This window comes from Eleutherodactylus coqui, chromosome 11, assembly GCF_035609145.1.
Source record: "Eleutherodactylus coqui strain aEleCoq1 chromosome 11, aEleCoq1.hap1, whole genome shotgun sequence".
NCBI classification, from domain to species: domain Eukaryota; kingdom Metazoa; phylum Chordata; class Amphibia; order Anura; family Eleutherodactylidae; genus Eleutherodactylus; species Eleutherodactylus coqui.
Genome location: NC_089847.1, coordinates 106,263,243 through 106,286,023, shown reverse-complemented (window position 1 = coordinate 106,286,023; position 22,781 = coordinate 106,263,243).

Genomic DNA, 22,781 nt, shown 5'->3' with positions numbered 1-22,781 from the left:
CCCGGGGCCCGACAATAACACTGGCCTGTAATAGGGCCGGTAAAAAAAAAATACCGGCACCAGCCAGGGCGGTAAAAATACTGGCCAGACCGGTGATTTACCGGTCGGGTGGCAACCCTATTCACAGCGGAGGCACGGCAGCTGGACCTGCAGAGTGCTGGTGAAATGACTGCAGCATCTACCAGGGTCTGTCCCCTGTTGCTCTGCTACACCCCGCACAGCAGAGCCGGCAGCGCATACACCAAGAGGCCACTCAGAACCACAGGGGCACCACATAGGACAGACGGCATCCTGCATATGGCCTCTTATAATAGAGTCCCTACTGCTACAATCCCTGTAAGGCCACCACCTGCACTAAGGCAGGACTCTCCCACCATTCCTAGTTGGCTCCACCCCACAACCAGTGCCAGCTCTGTAAAAGGGCATTCTCCACCTTGTATGGACCCATGCAGGGTTCTCTATCCCTCCCAGCACTGTGAACAACACCTCACCTACATTGGTCAGTGCTGGTAGTTCATGACCCACTGCAAAGCTCTAAGTTTTCTCCAACTACAGTACACCTTGCCAGATATGCATAGTAGGAGGAATCTGTTGCCACCTAGTGGTCGGTATTGCTATAACAAGCAAAAAGCAATCGTGCTTTAGTTACAGCGCAGACGAAAGCTTGTCGTAGCCTCTGCAGTACAACATACATATAACGTAAGCATCGCCACACCAGTGCATCCTACCGAAAGTGTATCAAGAAAGAGACTCTGGTTTCTAAATAGAATGCTGTCATACTAATGCAACGTTAACCACATACGGCTACGAATAGTGATCACAACTCCGGAGAGACCCTAAGACCCACCCTATCCAGGAACCCGAACGAAGCATCTTTCAGCCTACTTACCTCTAACACAGCAACCATGCACCCCATTCAATGCAGAGCAGGGACAAATAGCCTAAGATCGCAGCAGGGTGCTAAAAAATCATCAACGCTGCAGGAGGCCCCCTATTTCCTCTGATGGAGGACTTACAGCTTCCCTCAAATGCCAACACTGGGAGCCCTAACCATAACCCTTCAGAGAGTCCAACTCTCCAAAATAGCGACTAAACTTTCCAACGAATTTCGAGAGCTTGGCTAGAGGACAATTACTCTTGAAGACAGGATGGGCAATGCTACCGTAGTCCTAGACTCCCATGAAAAAGAAATAGAGCAGCTCCCTGAAGAGATACTTTCTTTGTGATAAGTTGGAAGTTGTTGAAAATAGGGTGCGTCGGGAGAAAATACAAATCATGGAGTCCCCATCAAATCCATCAAAGATCTCCAATCAACAGTGACGGCGTTGTTCCAGGAGCTCTACCCGAGCATCACAATTGACCAATTAGAACTTGACAGAATTCATAGAGCTTTGCGAGCACCAAACCCAAACGGCCCCCCCAGGGACATTGTGTTAAAACTCCACTTCAATCGCACTAAAGAGCAATTGTTGCGCGCCACTCGCTCTTCCCGCAAGCTAACATTCCAGGGCTTTAACTATCAGTTGTTTCCCAACTTGGCACCATCAACACTATCCAAGAGGAGGGCCCTCAAGCCGTACTTATTGATCATGCAACAGGAAAGGATACAATACAGATGGGGCTTTCCATTTAAGCTGATAAGGAATTAAACCTTCAAAAACCTCCTCCTCAGCTGGGCTCTGCAGCTTCATCTCCTACATCCCCTCACCTCCTATACCTACACCGGAGTCAGAGAGAAAAATGCCACAACTCCCAGAAATGATCCATAATCCCATGTTCCCCGAAAATAAGACAGTGTCTTACATTAATTTTTGCTCCAATATGTTTCTTTTTTACATGTATAACTGCCTGGACACTATTTAAACATCTTGCTAGGGTTTATTTTGGGGGTAGGGCTTATTTTCAGGGAAACAGAATCTCTTGGTATCACGGTTATATAAGATTTTCGAGGCAAAGTGACCTGGAACTCTTCTGCTGGCTCTTTCTCCCTCACCTGTTGTGAGCATTTCTTTGCATCCAAATGAGTGGGAAATCACCTCCCAACAATACTCATGAGTTCCCACCCAACAAACAAGGAGAAAAGAGTACGACAGGCATGCTCCTGGTGACAAATCTTTAGAAGAATGGAACAACGCACCTTCTAAACAGATTAATACCTACAAACAAGCTTCCCTCTCTCTCCTTCCTGTCTGCTCCCCCACCTCCCATAGGGTCTTTTCCTACCTTTTATCTTTAGCCATCAGCACTATAAACCACCCCATTTCGGAGCTGACTTAGCTCCTAGAGCTAATTGTATTTGTTGGCCACACCCTGTTTCCCCCTGCCTCTTCCCTCTCCCTACTCCCCCCCAACCTACCCTCCCATGGGGTGAAGGATCTAAGACAGTTTCCATTCTTAATAGTCCTTACTTCCGCCCATGGACCTAAAAATAATTTCTGAGAATGTACAAGGCTTTAATTCCCCACCAAAGTGTTCAAAGGCGTTCCGATATTACAAGAGCAGACATGCACATATAGTGTGCCTGCAAGAGACCCACTTCTCCACCAACTCTGCCCCACGTTAGCTTTCTTCTCAATACCCCACATTTTATTCAGCGAAAGCACAAACCAAAACCAAGGGAGTCACCATCTTCTTTAGTAAATCAGTTCCTTTCACACATGCCTCCACTATTGTGGACCTAGAGGGTCGCTACTAGAGATGAGCGAACGTACTCGTTTCGAGTAATTACTCGATCGAACATCGCTATTTTCGAGTACCTGGATACTCGGGTGCAAAGATTCGGGGGGCGCCGGGGAGCGGGGGATGGCGTGGTGGCAGCGGGGGGTAGCAGTGGGGAACAGGGGGGGAGCTCTCTCTCTCTCCCTTTCCCCCCCCACTCCCTGCTGCAACCCGCCACTCACCCACGGCGCCCCCCGAATCTTTTCACCCGAGTACGGAAGTACTCGAAAATCGCGGTGCTCGGGTGAAAAAGGGGCATGGCCGAGTAGGTTCGCTCATCTCTAGTCGCTACTAGAGATGAGCGAACACCAAAATGTTCGGGTGTTCGTTATTCGTAACGAACTTCCCGTGATGCTCGAGGGTTCGTTTCGAACAACGAACCCCATTGAAGTCAATGGGCGACCAGAACATTTTTGTATTTCGCCGATGCTCGCTAAGGTTTTCATGTGTGAAAATCTGGGCAATTCAGGAAAGTGATGGGAATGACACAGTGACGGATAGGGCAGGCGAGGGGCTACATGTTGGGCTGCATCTCAAGTTCACAGGTCCCACTATTAAGCCACAATAGCGGCAAGAGTGGGCCCCCCCCCCCCCCAACAACTTTTACTTCTGAAAAGCCCTCATTAGCATGGCATACCTTTGCTAAGCACCACACTACCTCCAACAAAGCACAATCACTGCCTGCATGACACTCCACTGCCACTTCTCCTGTGTTACATGCTGCCCAACCGCACCCCCTCCCCCCCACAGCGCACACCAAACTGTCCCTGCGCAGCCTTCAGCTGCCCTCATGCCACACCACCCTCATGTCTATTTAGAAGTGCGTCTGCCACGACGAGGGACCGCAGGCACACACTGCACAGGGTTGGCACGGCTAGGTAGCGACCCTCTTTAATAGGGGCGGGGCGATAGCCCACAATGCTGTACAGAAGCAATGAGAAATATAATCCTGTGCCACCGCCATCAGGAGCTGCACACGTGGGCATAGCAATGGGGAACCTATGTGCCACACACTATTCATTCTGTCAAGGTGTCTGCATGCCCCAGTCAGACTGGTTATATGCACCTTAACAGTAACCGCGTTGGTGGTAATGTGGTGGTGACTGCGGACCTAGTACCACGGTTGTATTTTGTTGGTTTTCGGAATGTGGCCAGGATTAAGTGGGCCGTGGCGGGGGGATGGTGGGGGGGCTCTCTTGTAGTGTCGGTAAAGGTGAAATTCTTGGACTGCCACCAGACGAACCAATGCAAAGGCATTTGCCAACAATGTTTTCCCTGTTGGAGGAGGAGGGGGATGTTTTTGAGGCACTACGTGTCCTCTCCACGTGTCCGTTCCATGTCAGCAATAGTAGCACTCAAGACAGGCCCCAGTAACAATTCTGAAGCAGCAGTATAGCGGGAGCGCAGTCTTCGTTCCATGTAAGCAATAGTAGCACTCAAGACAGGCCCCAGTAACAATTCTGAAGCAGCAGTATAGCGGGAGCGCAGTCTTCGTTCCATGTAAGCAATAGTAGCACTCAAGACAGGCCCCAGTAACAATTCTGAAGCAGCAGTATAGCGGGAGCGCAGTCTTCGTTCCATGTAAGCAATGGTTAATGTGGCTTAAGTGGTAACTAGGCCTGTAGGCAGCCCAGTGTAACGAAAAATTGGTTCAAGTTAAAGTTCCAACGCTTTTAAGCGCATTGAAACTTATAAAAATTGTTAAGAAAAATTATTTGAGTGAGCCTTGTGGCCCTAAGAAAAATTGCCCGTTCAGCGTGATTACGTGAGGTTTCAGGAGGAGGAGCAGGAGGAGGAGGAGGAATATTAGACACAGATTGATGAAGCAGAAATGTCCCCGTTTTGGATGGTGAGAGAGAACGTAGCTTCCATCCGCGGGTGCAGCCTACGTATTGCTTACGTATCGCTGCTGTCCGCTGGTGGAGAACAGAAGTCTGGGGAAATCCAGCCTTTGTTCATCTTGATGAGTGTTAGCCTGTCGGCACTGTCGGTTGACAAGCGGCTACGCTTATCTGTGATGATTCCCCCAGCCGCACTAAACACCCTTTCCGACAAGACGCTAGCCGCAGGACAAGCAAGCACCTCCAGGGCATACAGCGCGAGTTCAGGCCACGTGTCCAGCTTCGACACCCAGTAGTTGTAGGGGGCAGAGGCGTCACCAAGGATGGTCGTGCGATCCGCTACGTACTCCCTCACCATCCTTTTACAGTGCTCCCGCCGACTCAGCCGTGACTGGGCAGCGGTGACATAGTCTTGGTGGGGAGCCGTAAAGCTGGCCAGGCCCTTAAAGACTGTTGCACTGCCTGGGATGTACATGCTGCTAGATCTCCGCACCTCCCCTGCTACCTTGCCCTCGGTACTGCGCCTTCTGCCACTAGCGCTGTCGGCTGGGAATTTTACCATCAGCTTGTCCGCAAGGGTCCTGTGGTATAGCAACACTCTCGAACCCCTTTCCTCTTCGGGAATCAGAGTGGGCAGGTTCTCCTTATACCGTGGATCGAGCAGTGTGTACACCCAGTAATCCGTCGTGGCCAGAATGCGTGCAACGCGAGGGTCACGAGAAAGGCATCCTAACATGAAGTCAGCCATGTGTGCCAGGGTACCTGTACGCAACACATGGCTGTCTTCACTAGGAAGATCACTTTCAGGATCCTCCTCCTCCTCCTCCTCCTCCTCCTCAGGCCATACACGCTGAAAGGATGACAGGCAATCAGCCGGTGTACCGTCAGCAGCGGCCCAAGCTGTCTCTTCCCCCTCCTCCTCATCTTCCTCATGCTCCTCCTCCTCCTCCTGTACGCGCTGAGAAATAGACAGGAGGGTGCCCTGACTATCCAGCGGCATACTGTCTTCCCCCGCCCCCGTTTCCGAGCGCAAAGCAGCTGCCTTTATGGTTTGCAGGGAATTTCTCAAGATGCATAGCAGAGGAATGGTGACGCTAATGATTGTAGCATCGCCGCTCACCACCTGGGTAGACTCCTCAAAATTACCAAGGACATGGCAGATGTCTGCCAACCAGGCCCACTCTTCTGAAAGGAATTGAGGAGGCTGACTCCCACTGCGCCGGCCATGTTGGAGTTGGTATTCGACTATAGCTCTACGTTGTTCATAGAGCCTGGCCAACATGTGGAGCGTAGAGTTCCACCGTGTGGGCACGTCGCACAGCAGTCGGTGCACTGGCAGCTTAAAGTGATGTTGCAGGGTGCGCAGGGTGGCAGCGTCCGTGTGGGACTTGCGGAAATGTGCGCAGAGCCGGCGCGCCTTTACGAGCAGGTCTGACAAGCGTGGGTAGCTTTTCAGAAAGCGCTGAACCACCAAATTAAAGACGTGGGCCAGGCATGGCACGTGCGTGAGGCTGCCGAGCTGCAGAGCCGCCACCAGGTTACGGCCGTTGTCACACACGACCATGCCCGGTTGGAGGCTCAGCGGCGCAAGCCAGCGGTCGGTCTGCTGTGTCAGACCCTGCAGCAGTTCGTGGGCCGTGTGCCTCTTATCGCCTAAGCTGAGTAGTTTCAGCACGGCCTGCTGACGCTTGCCCACCGCTGTGCTGCCACACCGCGCGACACCGACTGCTGGCGACATGCTGCTGCTAACACATCTTGATTGTGAGACAGAGGAGGAGGAGGAGGAGGAGGGTGCTTTAGTGGAGGAAGCATACACCTCCGCAGATACCAGCACCGAGCTGGGGCCCGCAATTCTGGGGGTGGGTAGGACGTGAGCGGTCCCAGGCTCTGACTCTGTCCCAGCCTCCACTAAATTCACCCAATGTGCCGTCAGGGAGATGTAGTGGCCCTGCCCGCCTGTGCTTGTCCACGTGTCCGTAGTTAAGTGGACCGTGGCAGTAACCGCGTTGGTGAGGGCGCGCACAATGTTGCGGGAGACGTGGTCGTGCAGGGCTGGGACGGCACATCGGGAAAAGTAGTGGCGACTGGGAACTGAGTATCGCGGGGCCGCCGCCTCCATGATACTTTTGAAGGACTCCGTTTCCACAACCCTATACGGCAGCATCTCAAGGCTGATGAATTTTGCTATGCGGACGGTTAACGTTTGAGCGTGCGGGTGCGTGGCGGCGTACTTGCGCTTGCGCTCGAACACTTGCGCAAGCGACGGCTGAACGGTGCGCTGAACTACACTGCTGGATGGGGCCGAGGACAGCGGAGATGAGGGTGTGGGTGCAGGCCATGAGGCGGTAGTGCCTGTGTCCTGAGAGGGGGGTTGCATCTCAGTGGCAGGTTGGGGCACAGGGGGAGAGGCAGGGGTGCAAACCGGAGGCGGTGAACGGCCTTTGTCCCACCTTGCGGGGTGCTTGGCCATCATATGTCTGCGCATGGTGGTGGTGGTGAGGCTGTTGGTGTTGGCTCCCCGGCTGAGCTTTGCGCGACAAAGGTTGCACACCACTGTTCGTCGGTCGTCAGGCGTCTCTGTGAAAAACTGCCAGACCTTAGAGCACCTCGGCCTCCGCAGGGTGGCATGGCGCGAGGGGGCGCTTTGGGAAACAGTTGGTGGATTATTCGGTCTGGCCCTGCCTCTACCCCTGGCCACTGCACTGCCTCTTGCAACCTGCCCTGCTGATGCCCTTGACTCCCCCTCTGAAGACCTGTCCTCCTGAGTAAGCGTTGCACACCAGGTGGGGTCAGTCACCTCATCGTCCTGCTGCTCTTCCTCCGAATCCTCTGTGCGCTGCTCCCTGGGACTTACTGCCCTTACTACTACCTCACTGCAAGACAACTGTGTCTGATCGTCATCGTCCTCCTCACCCACAGAAAGTTGTTGAGACAGTTGGCGGAAGTCCCCAGCCTCTTCCCCCGGACCCCGGGAACTTTCGAATGGTTGGGCATCAGTGACGATAAACTCCTCTGGTGGGAGAGGAACCGCTGCTGCCCAATCTAAGCAGGGGCCCGAGAACAGTTCCTGGGAGTCTGCCCGCTCCTGAGCATGTGTCATTGTAGTGGAGTGAGGAGGCTGGGAGGAAGGAGGAGCAGCAGACAGAGGATTCGGATTGGCAGCAGTGGACGGCGCAGAACTGCGGGTAGACGATAGGTTGCTCGAAGCACTTTCTGCCATCCAGGACAGGACCTGCTCACACTGCTCATTTTCTAATAACCGTCTCCCGCGTGGACCCATTAATTGGGCGATGAATGTGGGGACGCCAGAAACGTGCCTCTCTCCTAATCGCGCAGCAGTCGGCTGCGACACACCGGGATCCGGAGCTCGGCCTGTGCCCACACCCTGACTTGGCCCTCCGCGTCCTCGGCCGCGTCCACGTCCTCTAGGCCTACCCCTACCCCTCAGCATGCTGTATTACCAGTGATTTGATTTCACAGGCAGGAAATAAATTGGCGCAAGACTGCAGGCCAAATATTATTTTTGCTCTTTTTGGAAAACGAACGGCCCCACTGCCTTTAGTGAATGAATAATCTAAGTTTAATAACTGTGCTGTGTCCCTGCTTATGTGTCACAGAACGTGAGGGTAGCAGAGTTATTATAACTCTGGCAGAGCAGGTATTTTTTTTCCCAATTAAGGAAAGCAAATGGCGAAGCCAGCAGTAAAGCGTAGCTGGGTGCGTATGATTTAGCAATGTTTTTCACGCAGCTCACACGTGTCCACAGGCGTTAGGACGGACAGAGGCTGGACAAATTGATTTGTTTTCAGTTTTTTCCCACCAAAAGGCAGCACTGCGTATATTCAATGAACATGAGAAGTTTAATAACTGTGCTGTGTCCCTGCTTATGTGTCACAGAACGTGAGGGTAGCAGAGTTATTATAACTCTGGCAGAGCAGGTATTTTTTTTCCCAATTAAGGAAAGCAAATGGCGAAGCCAGCAGTAAAGCGTAGCTGGGTGCGTATGATTTAGCAATGTTTTTCACGCAGCTCACACGTGTCCACAGGCGTTAGGACGGACAGAGGCTGGACAAATTGATTTGTTTTCAGTTTTTTCCCACCAAAAGGCAGCACTGCGTATATTCAATGAACATGAGAAGTTTAATAACTGTGCTGTGTCCCTGCTTATGTGTCACAGAACGTGAGGGTAGCAGAGTTATTATAACTCTGGCAGAGCAGGTATTTTTTTTCCCAATTAAGGAAAGCAAATGGCGAAGCCAGCAGTAAAGCGTAGCTGGGTGCGTATGATTTAGCAATGTTTTTCACGCAGCTCACACGTGTCCACAGGCGTTAGGACGGACAGAGGCTGGACAAATTGATTTGTTTTCAGTTTTTTCCCACCAAAAGGCAGCACTGCGTATATTCAATGAACATGAGAAGTTTAATAACTGTGCTGTGTCCCTGCTTATGTGTCACAGAACGTGAGGGTAGCAGAGTTATTATAACTCTGGCAGAGCAGGTATTTTTTTTCCCAATTAAGGAAAGCAAATGGCGAAGCCAGCAGTAAAGCGTAGCTGGGTGCGTATGATTTAGCAATGTTTTTCACGCAGCTCACACGTGTCCACAGGCGTTAGGACGGACAGAGGCTGGACAAATTGATTTGTTTTCAGTTTTTTCCCACCAAAAGGCAGCACTGCGTATATTCAATGAACATGAGAAGTTTAATAACTGTGCTGTGTCCCTGCTTATGTGTCACAGAACGTGAGGGTAGCAGAGTTATTATAACTCTGGCAGAGCAGGTATTTTTTTCCCCAATTAAGGAAAGCAAATGGCGAAGCCAGCAGTAAAGCGTAGCTGGGTGCGTATGATTTAGCAATGTTTTTCACGCAGCTCACACGTGTCCACAGGCGTTAGGACGGACAGAGGCTGGACAAATAGATTTGTTTTCAGTTTTTTCCCACCAAAAGGCAGCACTGCGTATATTCTATGAATAATAACTGTGTTGTGGCCCTGCCTATACAATTCTTTCCCTGCAGTATCAATGGAGGGTGGAATGCTCTGCAGAGGCGATTTTGAGAAGCCCAAAAAAAATGCAGCACAGCCAACAGCAGCCTGGACAGTACTGCACACGGATAAATATGGCCCTAGAAAGGACCGTTGAGGTTCTTGAAGGCTACACTCACTCCTAACACTCTCCCTGCCTATGCAGCACTTCTGTCCCTAATGCCAGGTGCAACGGTCTGCAGAGGCGATTTTGAGAAAAAAAAAAATGCCACTGCTAACAGCAGCCAACACACAGCTATCAGTGGCCCTAATAAGGACCTTTGGGGGGTCTTGAAGCCTACACTAACTACCAATTCTTTCCCTACAGCAGCTCCGGTATAAACAGCACTGTCCCTCATCTAACTCACACCGCATCTGAGGCGAGCCGCGGGAGGGGCCGACTTTTATATTAGGCGAACACCTGATCTCCCCAGCCACTCACAGCAGGGGGGTGGTATAGGGCTTAAACGTTGCAGGGGGAAGTTGTAATGCCTTCCCTGTCTTTCAATTGGCCAGAAAAGCGCGCAAACGTCTCAGGGAAGGAAGTGAAAGTAACCAGAACACCGCATGGTGTTCGTTACGAATAACGAACATCCCGAACACCCTAATATTCGCACGAATATCAAGCTCGGACGAACGCGTTCGCTCATCTCTAGTCGCTACCTATTATTAACAGGCTCCATGCAAGATGTCCATCGTCTCCCACTATACTCTAAATTCAAGGCAAATTCAATATTTCACAAAACTTTTCAAACTGGTTAAGGCCAATAAAAGGGGCACAGTAATTTTCTGCGGTGACTCAAACTGCATTCTTAACCCGAATCTGGATAGAAATTCTATCACTCTCCGTGCCCATTCTCTGTTGCACAACGTTAAGTCCCTCCGCAATACCACTTAGTAGACTTGGCGGGAACAAAACCCAACCCCTAAAGACTATACACATTTTTCAGCTTCGCACTCCCTATACAGGAGAATAGACCACATTGTAGTTCCCGACATTTTCGTACCTCAAATACTGCAGTCTAAAATCCTGTCGGTGCCATGGTCTGACCATAGCCCGCTGTCCATCACCTGTAATTCCGTGATGTCTAAACCCAGAAACACATCTTGGATCCTTAACGACTCTCTTTTATCAATCCCTGAGGTTGTATCCCTATTAACGCCACAACTGGAAGAATATTTTCAAATTAACAACCTGTCCGCCTCCTCTCCCATTTCTCTCTGGGAAGCACACAAAGTAGTGATTTGAGGTCACCTAATACAAATAGCCGCCCGCCCTTAACAGGAACGTATGTCACAACAACTGGAATTAGAACGAGTCTCTAAATTTGAAGAGGTGTCCAAAAACATCCATCTAAAAATAATCTCCAAGCATTATCTCGAGCTAGAACTGCACTGGATCTTTGTCTTACTGACTCTATAGAACAGAAAGTACGCTGGTCCCGTCAGTGATACTATGAACTTAGTAATAAACCCTCCTTGCCCCTCCACCGCAGACTCCGCTCACACACCAACATAAACCCCTTTTACAAACTACGTACAAACAGTACGTTTCTTGCAGGCCAGTCCACTTGAATATAACGTGATTTCTAGAGATGAGCAAGCACGCTCCACTTGTGTTCAGCACATTTGATTGATTCGAGGGGGCTGTCATGTTTGTATAGGTCTCCTTCATGTGAACTGCATGACCAACAGGAATAGAAGGAAGACAGTTGCCATTGTGAAGTAATACAGCTTTCAAACTAAGCTTGGAGGAGTCTATGATTGGCCTTCATTCAGTTGGATCATGGTTCAAATTCAAACATTTCATCAAGCCATTAACATCATAGCAAACAACCAGATTGTTTTTCTTCTCAAAAAAAGGAAGCAGATTAGAGATGAGCGAACGTACTCGTCCGAGCTTTATGCTCGGGCGAATATTAGCGTGTTCGGGATGCTCGTTACTCGTAACGAGTACCACGCGATGTTCCGGTTACTTTCAGTTTCCTCTCTGAGACGTTAGCGCGCTTTTCTGGCCAATTGAAAGACAGGGAAGGCATTACAACTTCCCCCTGTGACGTTCAAGCCCTATACCACCCCCCTGCTGTGAGTGGCTGGGGCGATCAGATGTCACCCGAGTATAAAAGTCGGCCCCTCCCGCGGCTCGCCTCAGATGCCTTGTGACTCAGTTAGCTGAGGGAAAGTGCTGGTGCCGGAGCTGCTTCAAGAACCCCAACGGTCCTTCTCAGGGCCACATCTAATAGTGTGCAGTACTGTGTTAGCACTGTATTTTATTTTATTTTTTCAAAATTGGATCTGCAGAGCATTGCGCCCTGCAATAGGGACAGAAGTGGTGGTTAGGCAGGGAGAGTGTTAGCAGTGAGTGTAGGCTTCAAGAACCCCAACGGTCCTTTCTAGGGCCACATCTATCCGTGTGCAGTACTGTCCAGGCTGCTGTTAGCAGTGTTGCATTTCTTTTTTTTTCCTCAAAACCGGCTGTGCAGACCATTGCACCCGGCATTAATACTACAGGGATAGAATTGTGTAGGCAGGGCCAGAAGACATACATTATTCATTGAATAGACGCAGTGTGGCGTTTCCTTTGAAAAACAAGGGAAAAAATTCTATTTCGCCTGCCTCTGACAGTCCTCAGGGCTCTGGGTACGTGTGTGCTGCGTGCAGAACGTTAAAAAAAATCAGACGCAGCCAGCTACGTTTTACTGCAGGCTTGCGCTAATTTTTTTCCTGCATGGGAAATCCCTGATCTGCTGTAGCGAATAACTTTGCATCACTGCAGTTCTCTGACACATTTGCAGGGCCACAACACAGTTATTACACTTAGTAGTATTCATTGAATACACGCAGTGTGGCTTGTCCTTTGAAAAACAAGGGAAAAAATTCTATTTTGGCTGCAGGCTTGCGCCAATTTTTTTCCTGCATGGGAAATCCCTGATCTGCTGTAGCGAAGAACTTTGCATCACTGCAGTTCTCTGACACATTTGCAGGGCCACAACACAGTTATTACACTTAGTAGTATTCATTGAATACACGCGGTGTGGCTTGTCCTTTGAAAAACAAGGGAAAAAATTCTATTTTGGCTGCAGGCTTGCGCCAATTTTTTTCCTGCATGGGAAATCCCTGATCTGCTGTAGCGAATAACTTTGCATCACTGCAGTTCTCTGACACATTTGCAGGGCCACAACACAGTTATTACACTTAGTAGTATTCATTGAATACACGCAGTGTGGCTTGTCCTTTGAAAAACAAGGGAAAAAATTCTATTTTGGCTGCAGGCTTGCGCCAATTTCTTTCCTGCATGGGAAATCCCTCATCTGCTGTAGCGAATAACTTTGCATCACTGCAGTTCTCTGACACATTTGCAGGGCCACAACACAGTTATTACACTTAGTAGTATTCATTGAATACACGCAGTGTGGCTTGTCCTTTGAAAAACAAGGGAAAAAATTCTATTTTGGCTGCAGGCTTGCGCCAATTTTTTTCCTGCATGGGAAATCCCTGATCTGCTGTAGCGAATAACTTTGCATCACTGCAGTTCTCTGACACATTTGCAGGGCCACAACACAGTTATTAAACTTAGTAGTATTCATTGAATACACGCAGTGTGGCTTGTCCTTTGAAAAACAAGGGAAAAAATTCTATTTTGGCTGCAGGCTTGCGCCAATTTTTTTCCTGCCTGGGAAATCCCTGATCTGCTGTAGCGAATAACTCTGCATCACTGCAGTTCTCTGACACATTTGCACAACACAGTTATTAAACTTATTATTTAGTGAATAGACGCAGTGGGCCTTTCCTTTTACAAAAAAGGGAAAAAAGTATATTTGGCCTGCCTCTGACAGTCCTCGGGGCTCTGGGTAAGTGTGTGCTGCGTGGAGAACGTTAAAAAATCAGACGCAACCAGCTACGTTTTATAGCAGCCTTGCGCCACTTTCTTTCCTGCCTGGGAAATCAAATCACTGGTAATACACCTTGCTGAGGGGTAGGGGTAGGCCTATAGGACGTGGACGCGGGCGAGGACGCGGAGGCCCAAGTCAGGCTGTGGGCACAGGCCGAGCCAGTGCGGTGTCCAGGGGTAGAGGCAGGGCCAGACCGAATAATCCACCAACTGTTTCCCAAAGCGCCCCCTTGCGCCATGCCACCCTACAGAGGTCAAGCTGCTTTACGGTGTGGCAGTTTTTCACTGAGACGCCTGACGACCGACGAACAGTGGTGTACTACCTTTGTCGCGCCAAGATCAGCTGGGGAGGCACCACCAACAGCATGCGCAGGCATATGATGGCCAAGCACCCCACAAGGTGGGATGATGCCCGTTCACCGCCTCCGGTTTGCACCACTGCCTCTCCCCCTGTGCCCCAACCTGCCACTGAGATCCAACCCCCCTCTGAGGACACAGGCACTACCGTCTCCTGGCCTGCACCCACACCCTCACCTCCGCTGTCCTCGGCCCCATCCAGCAATGTCTCTCAGCGTAGCGTCCAGACGTCGCTACCGCCACAGTTTGAGCGCAAGCGCAAGTACGACGCCACGCACCCGCACGCTCAAGCGTTAAACGTGCACATTGCAAAATTGATCAGCCTAGAGATGCTGCCGTATAGGCTTGTGGAAACAGAGGCTTTCAAAAGCATGATGGCGGCGGCTGCCCTGCGCTACTCGGTTCCCAGTCGCCACTACTTTTCCCGATGTGCCGTCCCAGGCCTGCACGACCACGTCTCCCGCAACATTGTACGCGCCCTCACCAACGCGGTTACTGCCAAGGTCCACTTAACAACAGACACGTGGACAAGCACAGGCGGGCAGGGCCACTATATCTCCCTGACGGCACATTGGGTGAATTTAGTGGAGGCTGGGACAGAGTCGGAGGCTGGGACAGAGTCAGAGCCTGGGACCGCTCACGTCCTACCCACCCCCAGAATTGCGGGCCACAGCTCGGTGGTGGTATCTGCGGCGGTGTATGCTTCCTCCACTAAAGCACCTTCCTCCTCCTCCTCCTCCAACGCAACCTCTGTCTCGCAATCAAGATGTGTCAGCAGCACGTCGCCAGCAGTCTGTGTCACGCGGCGTGGCAGCACAGCGGTGGGCAAGCGTCAGCAGGCCGTGCTGAAACTACTCAGCTTAGGAGAGAAGAGGCACACGGCCCACGAACTGCTGCAGGGTCTGACAGAGCAGACCGACCGCTGGCTTGCGCCGCAGAGCCTCTAACCGGGCATGGTCGTGTGTGACAACGGCCGTAAGCTGGTGGCGGCTCTGCAGCTCGGCAGCCTCACGCACGTGCCATGCCTGGCCCATGTCTTTAATTTGGTGGTTCAGCGCTTTCTGAAAAGCTACCCCCACTTGTCATACCTGCTCGGAAAGGTGCGCCAGCTCTGCGCACATTTCCTCAAATCCCACACGCACGCTGCCACCCTGCGGACACTGCAACATCGGTTTAATCTGCCAGTGCACCGACTGCTGTGCGACGTGCCCACACAGTGGAACTCTACGCTCCACATGTTGGCCAGACTCTATGAGCAGCGTAGAGCTATAGTGGAATACCAACTCCAACTTGCGCGGCGCAGTGGGAGTCAGCCTCCTCAATTATTTACAGAAGAGTGGCCCTGGTTGGCAGCCATCTGCCAGGTCCTTGGAAAATTTGAGGAGTCCACCCAGGTGGTGAGCGGCGATGCTGCAATCATTAGCGTCACCATTCCTCTGCTATGCATCTTGAGAAGTTCCCTGCAAAGCATAAAGGCAGACGCTTTGCGCTCGGAAACAGAGCCGGGGGAAGACAGTATGTCGCTGGATAGTCAGAGCACCCTCCTGTCTATATCTCAGCGCGTTCAGGAGGAGGAGGAGGAGCATGAGGAGGATGAGGAGGAGGGGGAAGAGACAGCTTGGCCCACTGCTGACGGTACCCATGCTGCTTGCCTGTCATCCTTTCAGCGTGTATGGCCTGAGGAGGAGGAAGAGGAGGAGGAGGAGGATCCTGAAAGTGATCTTCCGAGTGAAGACAGCCATGTGTTGCGTACAGGTACCCTGGCACACATGGCTGACTTCATGTTAGGATGCCTTTCTCGTGACCCTCGCGTTACACGCATTCTGGCCACTACGGATTACTGGGTGTACACACTGCTCGACCCACGGTATAAGGAGAGCCTTTGCACTCTCATTCCCGAAGAGGAAAGGGGTTCAAGAATGATGCTATACCACAGGGCGCTGGTGGACAAACTGATGGTAAACTTCCCATCCGACAGCGCTAGTGGCAGAAGGCGCAGTTCCGAGGGCCAGGTAGCAGGGGAGGCGCAGAGATCATGCAGCATGTACAGCGCAGGCAGGGGAACATTCTCCAAGGCCTTTGCCAGCTTTATGGCTCCCCAGCAAGACTGTGTCACCGCTCCCCAGTCAAGGCTGAGTCTGCGGGAGCACTGTAAAAGGATGGTGAGGGAGTACGTAGCCGATCGCACAACCATCCTCCGTGACGCCTCTGCCACCTACAACTACTGGATGTCGAAGCTGGACACGTGGCCTGAACTCGCGCTGTATGCCCTGGAGGTGCTTGCTTGTCCTGCGGCTAGCGTCTTGTCAGAGAGTGTGTTTAGTGTGGCTGGGGGAATCATCACGGATAAGCGTACCCACCTGTCAACCGACAGTGCCGACAGGCTTACACTCATCAAGATGAACAAAGCCTGGATTTCCCCAGACTTCTCTTCTGCACCAGCGGACAGCAGAGATACCTAAGCAATACGTATTCTGCACCCGCGGATGGAAGCATCGTTCTCTCTCACCATCCAAAACGGGGACATTTCTGCTTCATCAATCTGTGTATAATATTCCTCCTCCTCCTCCTGCTCCTCCTCCTGAAACCTGACGTAATCACGCCGAACGGGCAATTTTTCTTAGGGCCACAAGGCTCACTCATATAATTTTTCTAAACAATTTTTATACGTTTCAATGCTCCTAAAAGCGTTGAAACTTTAACTTGAACCAATTTTTCGTTAAACTGGGCTGCCTCCAGGCCTAGTTACCACTTAAGCCACATTAACCAAAGCGATTAATAGGTTTCACCTGCCCTCTTGGTTGGCCATGGCCAATTTTTTGGATGTACATTAGTACTGTTGATACAGCAATTTTTGTGGCCCCTCGCCTACAGTGTAATCATAGCAATTTCTATGTTCTTCGCCTGCACTCATGGTACAGAAAGGTGTGTGGGGTTGGCCTACACTTTAGCTACATAAATGTAACTTGTGCCTTGTCTATACTGCAGCTACTGAAATGGAACGAAGACTGCGCTCCCACTATACTGCTGCTTCGGAATTGTTACTGGGGCCTGTCTTGAGTGCTACTATTACTGAAATGGAACGCATACTGTGCTCCCCCTATAATGCTGCTAGTGATATGTTAGTGGGGCCTGTCCTAATGCTACGGCTGAAATGTTACTAATTATGGGCTCTGCCTATACCGCTGCTAATGGTATGTCTCTGGGGTGTGGAAACAGAGGCTTCCCAAAGACATGATGGCGGCGAGGCCATTTCCCACCAACGCTGTTACTGTTAAGGTGCATATAACCACGGACACGTGGAGAGGACACGTAGTGCCTCAAAAACATCCCCCGCCACAGCCCACTTAATCCTGGGCACATTCCGAAAACCAACAAAATAAAACCGCGCTACTAGGTCCGCAGTCACCAACACATTACCACCAACGCGGTTACTGTTAAGGTACATATTACCAGTCTGACTGGGGCATGCAGTGTGGGCCGAAGCCCACCTGCATTAAGCACGACATTACTACCTCAGCTGTGTTGGGCAATGCAATGGGATATTTTTATGTACCGCCGGTGGCTTCCTGGCACCCACCCATGCTGTGGGTCCACAGGGACTTGTAAATGCATCTGTTTCCACTTCTAAAGAACCCCAGTCTGACTGGGGCATGCAGTGTGGGCCGAAGCCCACCTGCATTAAGCACAACATTACTACCTCAGCTGTGTTGGGCAATGCAATGGGATATTTTTATATACCGCCGGTGGGTTCCAGGGAGCCACCCATGCTGTAGGTGCACACGGAGTTTAACCTACATGTGTCCACTTGTAAAGAACCCCAGTCTGACTGGGGCATGCAGTGTGGGCCGAAGCCCACCTGCATTAAGCACGACATTACTACCTCAGCTGTGTTGGGCAATGCAATGGGATATTTTTATGTACCGCCGGTGGGTTCCAGGGAGCCACCCATGCTGTCGGTCCACAGGGACTTCACAATAGGGAGTTGTACCTGCCTGTGTCTATGAATTAAAAACCGCGGTCTGACTGGGGCATGCAGACACCTTGACAGAATGAATAGTGTGTGGCACATAGGTTCCCCATTGCTATGCCCACGTGTGCAGCTCCTGATGGTGGCACAGGATTATATTTCTCATTGCTTCTGTACAGCATTGTGGGCTATCGCCCCGCCCCTTTTAAAGAGGGTCACTGCCTAGCCGTGCCAACCCTCTGCAGTGTGTGCCTGCGGTTCCTCCTCATGGCAGACGCACTTATAAATAAACATGAGGGTGGTGTGGCATGAGGGCAGCTGAAGGCTGCGCAGGGACACTTTGGTGTGCTCTGTGGGGGGGGGGGGGGGGTTGGGCAGCATGTAACCCAGGAGAAGTGGCAGCGGAGTGTCATGCAGGCAGTGATTGTGCTTTGTTGGAGGTAGTGTGGTGCTTAGCTAAGGTATGCATTGCTAATGAGGGCTTTTCAGAAGTAAAAGTTGTTGGGAGGGGGGGGGCCCACTCTTGCCGCTATTGTGGCTTAATAGTGGGACCTGTGAACTTGAGATGCAGCCCAACATGTAGCCCCTCGCCTGCCCTATCTGTTGCTGTGTCGTTCCCATCACTTTCTTGAATTGCCCAGATTTTCACACATGAAAACCTTAGCGAGCATCGGCGAAATACAAAAATGCTCGGGTCGCCCATTGACTTCAATGGGGTTCGTTATTCGAAACGAACCCTCGAGCATCGCGATAATTTCGTCCCGAGTAACGAGCACCTGAGCATTTTGGTGCTCGCTCATCTCTAGGTTCTATTGAAAGCCCGGACCTGAAGTCTTCCAAAGACCTTATTTAATGGTTGAAATACATTATACCGTGTGGACTAAAACTCCTTTGATTAATCGACTTCATCTAGATATTTCAGCATCTTTTTGTCACATCAGGACAGCCTTGCCTTTTTCTTCTTTGGATGGATTTCTGTAAGATTGTAGAACCCTCCAGGAGGCTTTCTGATGCTGCCAAATGGCTTGAGGCTCAACATTTCCACCAATTGGTCTAAAGTGACCATGAAGTGCTTCATAGAGTGGGGCTTATCGTTTGCACGATTCTAAAAAGGTCACAATATACTTACTTGGTTTTTCTATCAAACCTTCTAGGATTATCACTTTATGTCAGAATACCGGTGTAGAAAAATCACAAAATTTAGCAAAACGCCCACTTGCACAAAAGTTTTGTGACTTTTCTGTCCTCTGTGCCAGCCTTGCCACTTTTGTGAAAAATGGGCAGAGCCTTCGGGACTGTGACCCCTCCAGACAGATTTATGCATAATTTACGACAAAAACTGGCGTAAATTACCGTATATACCGGCGTATAAGACGACTTTTGAACCCCGAAAAATCTGCTCTGCAGTCGGGGGTCGTCTTATGCGCCGGTAATTCAAAAAAAAAAAAAGTGTAAAAAAAAAAAATTCATTACTCACCTCCCCCGGCGTTCTGTTGCGCTCCGGCAGGATGTCGCTCGCTCCTCGTCCCGGCGCAGCATAGCTTTCTGAATGCGGGGCTTGAAATCCCCGCTTCCAGAAAGCTAATACACACGCCGGCAGCCATGACAGCATTGAATGGCTGTGATTGGCTGAATCACACCCATTCAATGATGTCATTGAATAGTGTGATTGGCTGAAGCCACGTGTGCTTTAGCCAATCACAGCCATTCAATGATGTCATGGCTGCCGGCGTGTGTATTAGCTTTCTGGAAGCGGGGATTTCAAGCCCCGCATTCAGAAAGCTATGCTGCGCCGGGACGAGGAGCGAGCGACAGCCTGCCGGAGCGAGCGACATCCTGCCGGAGCGCGACAGAACACCGGGGGAGGTGAGTAATGAATTTTTTTTTTTTTCTCCACTGAATACCGGCGTATAAGGTGACAGTTGGGGGGTCGTCTTATACGCCCCGTCGCCTTATACGCCGGTATATACGGTATATCATAAAACTGTGCCAGCTTCCAGGTGACATATATTTCTGTGTCAGTGCACAGAGGAGCAGAGATTTGCCTAATATATGAAGAAGTGTGTGCCTCTTCATATATTAGGTGGATAGTGCATTGGCGGAAATTATACTAAGAGCGGCTTTGGAAATGCTGGTCTTAGTAAACTTTTCTCCTTGTATTTTATTGCTACATCCAGAAGGTGCCTCTCTCTTCTCCCCATTTCTTCCTTACCTTTATCTGGTTTGGGTGTGCTACCTACATTTTAAAAGAAGACGGATTTAAAGGGTTAAAATGTTCTAGTATTAGTGGGAGAAAATCTGTAATTGCTTCCCTGAAGCCCATCAACCCTACAAGTGAATTCCATACAGGTTTATATTAATGTCCAATCATCCAGAATATCTTGTCCCATTATAGCGACCCTCCCGTTTTTGGACAACATTCTATCCTGGGACTGAAGAGAGTGGGTGGTATATTATCTGCAGTATACCTGTGGTATATTACCTGCAGATGTTTCTCACTGCTGTCTGTCTGATCTACCGGTTCCAGGTCACATGTTCAGCTGTTCAAGATGGCTGACACAATTTTCAGATTACCCAATCCATAGAGCATTAGTGGTGTTAGACTATCAATGCACTATACCTGCTCTCTGATTGACTGATGTTGGTCACGTGATCAGCACTGGCCAATCAGAGCAGTGCACAGTGTGCTAGATAGGAAATTGTAGCAGCCAAAAACCAGGACCAGAACTAGCAGATCGGACGGCAAAGAAGAAAAATTGCAGATAATATTTTTTCAAGCCCTCCAGTACCAGGATATAATTTTGCCCTGAAACCAGAGTGTCGCTTTAACGACACATTAAAGAAATTGCACTGCACATATTTTGAATTGATTTTCCTAATTTGCAAGCATGTATTTAATGAGTTTCAGGATTCCTTAGACAAGCGACTCTTGAGATGCCACAGTCACACAGACATCGTCTTGTATGTTGTAAGTGTCTTCTTATTTACTTCAACCCATTAGTTTATCTAAATGTTCCCTGGAGAGGGGGCGTGGCCAGCGACCAAGATGGACGGTCGCACTTGAGTGTAGCTCCCCAGGGGATCTCAAAATCCTGTAAATATCCTGGCCGCTCTCCCTTAAACTACTCACCGGACCGGACACGAATCTTGCCTTAACCCAGCTGCGGGTGCTAGCTTGTGCTGAGGAGCCCACCTCCCTCCTGAACTCCCCTGCATGAGGCCGGGCGCTGGCGGGAACAGCCAGCGCGCCAAAACCCTCCACCGCCGACACTGCCCTCAAACTCGCACCTGACAGGTACCAGCAACCTTCCTACCTCCGCTGACGGCAAGCATACGTCCTGCTCCTCGACCGGGATAGGGGCGCCGGAGCGACACCGGGGAAGAGCGCGCGCCGACACCCCCTCACTGCCGGACCCGGAAATATCCGACGCGGCGCGCCGACACCCTCTCATCGCCGGAGCCGGACATACCCGACGTAGCACTCCACAGCGGGACTCTGCCACCACCGGGTGAGTGCATTGCCCACCGCCCGGCCCTTAGAGCGCTCTGCGCCGGACGAGCGCGGAGCCGGAACGGCCCGACGTTAACACTCACAGCGGCGCCGCCGCTGCCCGCGGCCCCGCGGCAGGCGCCGGAGAGCCCCGCTGGAACTCCACAGCTCGCCTCCCTCCACCTCCGCCGGCAGTCGGAGAACGGTCCGAGTCCCCGCAGGAAGATCTGCGCATAAGGGGAGCTGGGGAGGCAAAAACTGCACATCGGCACCCCTTCACTGCCGGCACCGGGCGCGTTGGGTGCAACGGGCTGCTCTCGGCCTCTGCAGCAGCTGATGGGCAAACAGCGTTGATCAGACCCCGCAGGTCGGTTGCCGCCTGCTCTCCCCCTCCCCCGGGGATTTTTCCAACCGACCAGGAAAAGACCACACCACGCGCCACCACCCCTTTGGTACCGACCCTGGGCGCATCATACGCGCCGCGTCGCACTTCACCCCTGTCGGCACGGTGGGAGAATCTTATCCTTCACTCAAGACCTGAACTGACAGATCGGGTGGGTCGGAGGGAGACCGCGGCGCCCGCACTGTGGATTTGGCCAGGTGGGGCTCTTGGGCGCAGAAACCCACGGCCCAGAAACCACCAGACACACCATCTGGGAAACTCCCCGCACCCACGAGACGTGGAGGGCCGAGGCTGGACCCTAGCTCCGGGAGGAGCCATCAATAAAAAAGTAAGCAGACGTCGGGGGAAAGGGGCATAATTTGAGTGACTTTGCCAACCACATAGTGCCACAGTAAACCCCCCCCATCCCCCCTAGCAGACACCGCCAGCTAATCGGTAACTACAACCGAAAACACAGAGGACTATTGTGGGCCTTTCATTAAAAGTTGACACAGTCAGCGATGTCTCCAAAATAATTGGTTCCGTACCAGCAAAGCAATATAGCTACACTCCTTATTTACCAGATACTAAACAGCTAGACAAACCTGACGCCACAAAAACTAAACGACCACCTGGGACTTTACCCTGAACGGGAGAGTAACCTCCTAAGACTCGTAAAGGAGAAAAGTGAATGGCCCTATTAAATTAAACAAGACAACGACACGACGCCAACGAGTGTTTCACCGATCATACAGATTATATAATCACCCACCATGAGCACTCGCGCCAAAGGCGGCACCGCCGCAGAAAGACTTAAAGAGTTCTCCCGCACGGAGGGAACTGAACAGACACCACAATCGTCCCGGACCGTACAAACCAGAGATAATGAAACCGACTCGGGACAAAATACGGAACCTACACTGCGTCAACTACTAGAAGCCATAAATACTTGCAAGTCCTCCCTTACTGGGAAAATAGATGAAGTTAAAACAGATGTCACCTTGTTACGGCAAGACCTACAAAACATGCGGGGCAGGATGCACGAAATGGAAGACCGAATCTCGAAAGTAGAAGACACCCTACATCCGCTCCCAAAAGCAGTCCAAAAA